Genomic DNA, 9,112 nt, shown 5'->3' with positions numbered 1-9,112 from the left:
GTCTTGTCCTTTTGTAAGATTCCATGTGCTGGGTATATAATTCAAGAGGATATTTTGCTCTGTATATGGAAGGTTGTTCCGTACAGCTCTGTTGATGGTTTCAGTTACCTTCTGCCAAAAACCTTTCAATATAGGGCAATGAAAAAACACACGTTTTAGAGAAGCATTATGCCCGATCCACTCTTCTCCAGAGACAGTTAACATATATGTTAAGGTTTAGATGCCCACCTTTGTTTTCTAAAACAGAGCTTCCATCATTCTCAGGCTGCCTGTTGCGGAGGCCTAGGCTTTGTGTATGCCCTGGTGCCACTATTTCTCTGGGTTTGGGATAGAAACCAACCAGCCCACCTTCCTCTAAAGCAGCAGTGGGGAACCTGTAGCGCTGTTGGGACTCTGACTTCCCATCACCTCCAGCCACGATGCTAAAAGGGCCAGGGATGATTGGAGGGGCCAGAGTTCTCTCCCCCCGCCCCCCGCTATAAACATAGCTGAAATCTGTTCAGAAACCTAAACTGTGCTGTCACTCCTTAATATGCATAGACAGTGCCAAACAGAATCATAGAGTTGGAAGGGACCACGAGGGTCATCTAGTCCAGCCCCCTGCAATGCAGGAATCTTTTGCCCAACGTGGGACTCGAACCCACAACCCTGAGATTAACAGCCTCATGCTCTACCGATGGAGCTATTAATTGCTGCTTGATAATAGCTGTGATTGGAGCTGAGGGCATGGCACTACTTTGGAGGAGCAGAGGGTGGCATAACATAGCTTTAGATTTTTATTTTAATTCTCCTTTTAAAAGATGACAACTTAATACAGCTATTTGCTTCAGAGATTCCCTGCCCAATTGCACCCAAGAAGTTTGTGCTGACCTTTCAGCAAGCGTAGACGGAGGATCTGGTGCAGTTTTACTTCTGTGCATCAGCCCATTTTTCTGAGACATATAATACATCTGAACCTCTTAAAATAATAATAATAATAAATCTGCCCACAAAGAGGTTGTAGGATATATTCTGTACCTTCATTAATTGCCACAGAATCTTGGCCGTGTTGTCTGGTTACTCATAACGTTGCAGTGGACTTCTGAGCCACAGGGTGGAGTAAGGAGACTTTAAATATCCTACCATAGACTGCATAGTGTTAACAATTTATGCAGTTATGAAAGAGGGTCGCAGACCAGAATGTGCGATGGCACACATGTGGCAAGGTAGGTGGTTCATCCACAAATGCGGTTCTTCACAACTGTGAGCAGGGAAGTGGGGGAGGGTAAATGAAAACAAGCTACTGCGATTAACTCTTAAAGTCATTCACTGCTCCTGTTTAGGCTGCACGTGCGCGCACACACACACACACACAAAAAAGCATTTTGGTTCCTGAAATTCATTCAGATTGTGAAGATAAAATAGAACTGATAGGATTCTACAGGATGTGGAATTTTTGTGTGAAAACAGTTCAGCTCCAAGGATTCCCAGGAATAAACCTCCAGATGGTGGAGGTGTCAGGTGCCATCCTGACACCTAGGCATCTTTTTTTTTAGTAAGTAATTTTTATTCATTTTCCATTAATAACAAGAAAAAAGAAATAGCATAAAAAAGAAAAATTTAAAAAGAAAAAGAAAAAAGAAAAATACACACACAAAAAGAAAAACCTCTTAATTCTAACCATTACCATAAATCTTTAGACTTCCCCCGTTCCCTCCCCCTCTGGGTTCCCTATTAATTATCCTTACAGCAGTTTTCACAATTATTTTCATACATCATATATCCATTTACATATTCCCAATTTTACTACCTTGTACATATGATTATATATTTGTTTAATCAATTTCTATTCATACCAAACCCTCACCTTAATTCAATTCTAATTCATCATAATTATATATCATACTTCTTCTCTTAACTTATTATTTTTTATCAGGAATGCAATATATTTTAAAACATAAATAATCTATCTTATTTTTGTTTTTCCCCTTTTAAATTTTAAATCATCCCCCCCCACTTCTAAAGCCGAATCCTCAGGGCAGTTTAATGAATTCCATTTATCGTACCCAGTTCAAACCATACATATCCAACCATTAAAATTAATCTTTACATCATCACCCCACTCCCACCTTTTCCCATATCCACCTCCAGCCTTCCTTCCACCTAGGCATCTTCACTTGATAGCCGGGTACAAAATGCGCCTGGCATCTGGCTAATTTCGAACACTGCCTATGAGCTTCATGGCAAGTGCAGATTGGAAGCCTGATCCAAGTTTCATTTTCGAGCTGTTACCCACCCTTCGTAAGGTCTAAGGACAGGCTGCAGCGCTTTAGAAAAGCAATATTAGAAGCAATATGAAACAGTTGACCGTCACAAAAATAAGGTGGTTCCTAATCAATATCTGGTGCCAATGGCCAGGGCAGGCACAGGCAAGCTTGGCCCTCCAGATGTTTTGAGACTACAATTCCCATCATCCCTGACCACTGGTCCTGCTAACTAGGGATGATGGGAGTTGTAGGCCAAAAACATCTGGAGGGCCAAGTTTGCCTGTGCCTGGGCTAGGCTAAAGAGGTCTGACTTCAGCCTACCATAGAAACTAGACACCTAGGAAGGTGCCAAGTTTGATGGGGAGAGAATTCCACAACTTAGTAGCTGCCACCCCCAAACTTCTGAGGATGGTGGAACTTCCCTGAGTGCCAGTCTTAACACCCAAGTGGGACTGTGGGAAAGGAGGCGGTCTTTCAGATATTTGGGTCTAAGTGGTTTAGTGCTTGAAACGCTAACATGTAAAGACTAACCATTGCCCCACACTGAGCTGAAAGCATGGATGTGGGTGGAAGGAAGGGGAAATAATGAAATCAAGTTGGTAGATTTCTTCCAATCTTCTTCCATAAATAAATAAATAAATTTAAGATTTATTTGGAGAAATATAAGATTAAAAATGGACAATAAGGGAAGTGGTTATACAAAGATGCTGAAGAAGCACTTAGATTTAGGAAGAAGGAAATAAGTTTTAAATGTAAAACAATGATCGAAAATATCTATTATAAGTATACTAGAAGAAGAAATGGATTAAGAAATATGCATTGGTTAAATTGTTAAAGAAATATTTTATTATTATTATTATTATTTCTTGTTCTTTGTTTCTCTATTTTTGTCTTTTTTGCTTCAGGTTTTCTTGTATTTTCTTTCTTGTATTTTTAGTATCTTTTTATTTTTTGTATTTGTTATAAAATTAATAAAAATATATTTTAAAAAAGAAAAGAAATCAAGTTGGTAGATTTGGGTGCGGAAGACTGAGACGCTGAGAGACGAAGAGCCAGGACAGAATGATACTAGAAGAGGGTTTTTTTAAAATATTTGAGCCACCAGAGTTTCTGCTCTTCATGCTGCAAGTGCAATGGCCAAAGGGGAACTTGCATATCTCCCATGTGATGAGATGTATGAGCTGTCTTGTACAAGTGGAAGAAGATACACATTGTCCCTCTTTTGATATTGCATTAGAAGCTAAAAGAAGAAGACAACTGTCACTTGCTATTTTCCCTGAAGCTGCTCTAAAAATGGGAGATGCAGCTCTGCCACCCCTCTCCTGCCTCACGTGCTCCTGCCGAAAATATTTTTCTCTTCCTGAAACGCTGGAGATGCTTTATGAGGAACGGCTTAGGGAGCTGGGTATGTTTAGCCTGGAGAAGAGAAGGTTAAGGGGTGATTTGATAGCCATGTTCAAATATATAAAAGGATGTCATATAGAGGAGGGAGAAAGGTTGTTTTCTGCTGCTCCAGAGAAGCGGACACGGAGCAATGGATTCAAGCTACAAGAAAGAAGATTCCACCTAAACATTAGGAAGAACTTCCTGACAGTAAGAGCTGTTCGGCAGTGGAATTTGCTACCAAGGAGTGTGGTGGAGTCTCCTTCTTTGGAGGTCTTTAAGCAGAGGCTTGACAGCCACCTGTCAGGAATGCTTTGATGGTGTTTCCTGCTTGGCAGGGGGTTGGACTGGATGGCCCTTGTGGTCTCTTCCAACTCTATGATTCTATGGAGAGCGACTGCCAGTCAATTGCAGGCAATGCTGATTTCGATGGACCTATGCTATGACTTTGGTATGAGTCAGCTTCCTAGGCCCTTATATTTGTTGAGATCCAGGTTCTGGAAACAAACTAGGGTGGCATGGAGGTGCACAAACACATTGGTCAAATGCATGGCGCACGAGGCGGTCAAAACAAAACTAATCCTGCCTGAAAGGCTACTGTACTACCCCAGTCCTTAATTAAAATGCCCCAAGGCCAAAGGTTCGTTGTGCTGATGTGGGGAAAGCAAATGGATTCAGGAAAAGATCTTTTTTTAAATAAAAAAAAACTTTATTAAACCATATAGCCTCCACAGAGAAAAGAACATACCTTTAAGCTTAATGATGTCATTTTACATGGTCTTAAAACATTGGCAGTCCATATAGAGTGGAGAACCTATATGCGGCTGGTGGGAGAGCTTCACTTTCTTTCCCCCTTACTTATGGAAAGAAGAGAGACTGGGTTTCATCAAAGGTATTTTCCTTTATAAGCCCTTTTGCAACTCTTCTAAGCCCAGTTAGTCGTTCTGAAGTACCGTAGCTATATCCCAAATATTATGGAAGCATATCTCAAGAGGTAAGGCCTTCTCGGTAGTGGCGCCCACCCTGTGGAATGCCCTCCCATCAGATGTCAAGGAAATAAGCAACTACCTGACTTTTAGAAGACCTCTGAAGGCAGCCCTGTTTAGGGGAGTTTTTAATTTTTGATGAATTATTGTATTTTAATATTTTGCTGGAGGACGCCCAGAGTGGATGGGAAAACCCAGCCAGATGGGCTGGTATAAATAAATAAATAAATAAATAAATAATTAGAGGTAGGCGTTCCTGGGATTTCCATTGATACGGTATCACGAGACACGCAGCTATCAGTAGGGAAAAAATCAAATCTTTATGCTGGATAGTAGGATTAGAACCCGGGTTTAGAGAAAGCAGAGCAAAGGCTGGGTTTGGCGAGAGAGGTTGGTTAACAATTTTGGAAATAATATCGAACACCCTGGTCCAGAATATATAAATAATCTTGCATTCCCACTAAGCATGAAAATATGTTCCAAGGTTCTCACAACCTTTCCAACAAAGGGGGGGGGGGGACACAGGGATGTATTGATTATGGCTAGACAAACCGGGGTCCAATGCCACTTGAAAACAACCTTCAGAGAAGCTTCTTGAAGGCAAGATGAGAAAGCTCTTAACTTGGAACCCGGAAAACATTAAAAACTGCACATATGTTGCTAAATATATGGAGAACGTGAGATGTGTTTTCTAGGGTGAATACAGCCTGCAAATGTATCAAGAGATTTTGCTCCTGTACGTTGGAAGGCGATGGAAATGGCAGATGATAAGGTCACCAGCCTTTGGGTGATGCATTTGCTACACAAGGAGTTGTGACACCAGCTAAATAAGGAGGGATGGCATTGATAGGGGAAAACATCTGACAACTGGCAGAATCCCGCAAGCTCTGTGGATACCGCAGGGCCTCACCGTGAAATGTCTCCTCTTCAATCACTAACCTTTAACAAGCCAAAATGACAAGCCCATCAAAAGTGATATTTCAGGAGCAGAGAAGGCGCTTCTCCTTCCTTAACAATCCCTACGCTCGCTGTTCCACAGAGCACATGATCTGAGCAGAGGGTATTTCTGGTAATGACTAATACGGCAGCCGGCACATCATATATTATCTGTTTCCATCCTGCTGGTTTGCAGCAGATAATCTGTGTGCGGTTATGAGGGACAAGCCTGCAGCTAAAAAATAAAAGCCTGAAAAAAAGCTCAACAACTTTTGTTTCCGGATTTTCACTTTCTTCATGGATGCACATGCAGTTGTTCCCCAGAAACCCATTCTGTCATATCTTGGCACTACTTTGTTTCAGTTAACCCATTCACACAGTGGGAAGGGGTTATTGCAAAGGGAAGGAGACCCAGGTGGCGCTGTGGGCTAAACCACTGAGCCTAGGTGTTATGTACTGAGCTGAATCCTAGAACAATAGGATTCAAAATCAGCAGTCTGATTGGTCCGCAGGAGCTACCCAATCCAACTCCAGGTGGAAGTGAATCCGCAACCTGATTGGCCTACAGGAGCAGCCAATCAGGAGGCTGGCAGAAGTGAATCTGCAACCTGATTGGCCTGTAGGAGCAGCCAATCAGGATGCAGGCAGAAGTCAATTCACAACCTGATTGGCCCACAGGTGTAGCCCTGAAGTAGCCAATCACGCAAGGCCCATTGTGTAAATAATGTATATAAGCAGATGGTTCTGGGAAAAGAGCCATTCTTCTCTTCTTCTCCTTGATGACTATGAGCTGAATAAAGAGCATGAAATTCACTCTCGACTCCGAGTATATTTCACTAGGGCTTGCTGATCAGAAGGTCAGTGGTTCGAATCCCTGCGACGGGGTGAGCTCCCGTTGCTTGGTCCCAGCTCCTGCCAACCTAGCAGTTTGAAAGCACATCAAAATGCAAGTAGATAAATAGGAACCGCTATAGCGGGAAGGTAAACAGCGTTTCCATGTGCTGCTCTGGTTTGCCAGAAGCGGCTTTGTCATGCTGGCCACATGACCTGGAAGCTATACGCCAGTTCCCTCGACCAATAATGTGAGATGAGCACGCAACCCCAGAGTCGGTCACGACTGGACCTAATGGTCAGGGGTCCCTTTACCTTTACCTATGAACAAGTAGGGCCTGCAAATAAATGTTACAGTGCGGTGCTCCCATCTTCACTACAGTGGTACCTCGGGTTACAAACACTTTGCGCTACAAATGCTTCAGGTTACAGACTCAGCTAACTTGGAAGCAGTACCTCAGGTTAAGAACTTTACTTCAGGATGAGAACAGAAATCGTGTGGCGGTGGCACGGCGGCGGCGGGAGGCCCCATTAGCTAAAGTGGTACCTCAGGTTAAGAACAGTTTCGGGTTAAGAACGGACCTCTGGAATGAATTAAGTTCTTAACCAGAAATACCACTGTATTTCAGCGACACCATTCCATTCCACCTTCCACTTCCCTCATTTTCCACCACCCTTGCTTCCCAGGTTGTCAGTATTCCATAGACACTGTGTACGTACAGCCTGTCACTGGGCTGTCTGGAGTTTCCCCCATGGTTGCTGCTTCTGTATCTCATATATCTACAAACTGTGAGGTTCCCACAAGTCTGCTGATATTACCTCCCTCTGATCTTTGCTATGTAAGCAATGGTGCAAAAGAAGGAATGGGTGATTTTAAAAGAGGATCTGAAAATTCATGGAGAGCAAGGCTACTGATGGTTTCTAGCCTTCACAGTCAGAGGCAGTAATACTAGCTGCTGCAAACACAGACCACTCCCAACATAATAATAATAATAATAATAATAATAATAATAATAATAATAATATATTTATACATACCCCCACCCATCTGCTGGCTGGGCTTCACCAGCCACTCTGCGTGGCTCCCAAAATAATAATAATAATAATAATAATAATAATAATAATAATAATAATAATAGAGATAAAATATCAAACATGAAAAACTTCCCTAAACAGGGCACCTGATGGGCATTTCACAGGGTGGGCACCACTACCGAGAAGGCCCTCTCCCTGGTTCCCTGTAACTTCACTTCTCTCAGGGAGGGAGCCGCCAGAAGGCCCTCGGAGCTGGACCTCAGTGTCCAGGCTGAATGATGGGGGTGAAGAAGAGTTTGGATTTGATACCCCACTTTATCACTACCCGAAGGAGTCTCAAAGCGGCTAACAATCTCCTTTCCCCCCCTCCCCCACAACAGACACCCTGTGAGGTGGGTGGGGCTGAGAGACTTCAGAGAAGTGTGACTAGCCCAAGGTCACCCAGCAGCTGCATGTGGAGGAGCGGAGACACGAACCCGGTTCCCCAGATTACAAGTCTACCACTCTTAACCACTACACCACACTGGGTGGAAACACTCCTTCAGGTATACAGGGCTTGAGACCATTTAGGGCTTTAAATGTCAGCACCAACACTTTGAATTGTGCTCGGAAACGTACTGGGAGTCAATGTAGGTCTTTCAGGACCGGTGTTATATGGTCCCAGCGGCCACTCCCAGTCACCAGTCTAGCTGCCGCATTCTGGATTAGTTGTAGTTTCCGGGTCACCTTCAAAGGTAGCCCCACGTAGAGCACATTGCAGTAGTCCAAGTGGGAGATAACCAGAGCATGTACCACTCTGGCGAGACAGTGTGGCAGTCAGGTAGGGTCTCAGTTGGTGTACCAGATGGAGCTGATAGACAGCTGCCCTGCACCTCCATGGACAACCTTGAGTCTAAAACAACTCCCAAGGTCTGCACTTTGTCCTTCAGAGTCACAGTTACCCCATTCAGGACCAGGGAGTCCTCCATACCCACCCGCCCCGTCACCCCAAAACAGTACTTCTGTCTTGTTAGGATTCGACCTCAATCTGTTAGCTGCCATCCATCCTCCAACCGCCTCCAGACACTCACACAGGACCTTCACCGCCCTCACTGGTTCTGATTTAAAAGAACCACTCTCCCGCCAAGCAAGCAAGAGGCTTGTTTAGTGACACATCCCGGTCAAGCAAAAATCACTAGAGGAAGGTGGAGAGCAAGGCCAGTGAAGGGAGTGGGATGGGAGGTAGAGTCATGAAGGCTAGGTAGGGGACCCTGGAGATGCTCTGGATTCGAGGTTCCTCAACTTTGCCACAGACGAACCCTAGGAAGCAAAGCTTGCCATTTGCACCGTCTGCTGTCAAGAATTTCACTCTCATTTTGATTCCTTTTTGTAGCGTGCTTGAAAGCAGAGCGAAGGAAGCCAGCTGAGCACTTTCTGGCTGTTTTCGCAAAATGTCTTCCTTTGGGGTCCAGGAAGCCCTTGAAATGCCCTCTCACTGCCCCCTTGCTTATGGGGTGGTGAGGCCAGTTGCTTTTCTCTCTCTTGAAAAGTTTATAGAGCTAAAGGAGGAAGTTGGAAAAACTGACTCCCTTCTCCACTTCCTCTTTCAGCTCTATGTGCTTTTCAAAGCTCAGATTTTCTATGGTATCCAAGTTTACACATGGATCAGAGCGGGACGGCTCCAGTGGCACTCACTCAAAAATCCAAAGCTCATGA

This window comes from Zootoca vivipara, chromosome 2 (assembly GCF_963506605.1).
Source record: "Zootoca vivipara chromosome 2, rZooViv1.1, whole genome shotgun sequence".
NCBI lineage: Eukaryota > Metazoa > Chordata > Lepidosauria > Squamata > Lacertidae > Zootoca > Zootoca vivipara.
Note: the sequence above shows the minus strand (reverse complement) of the source record.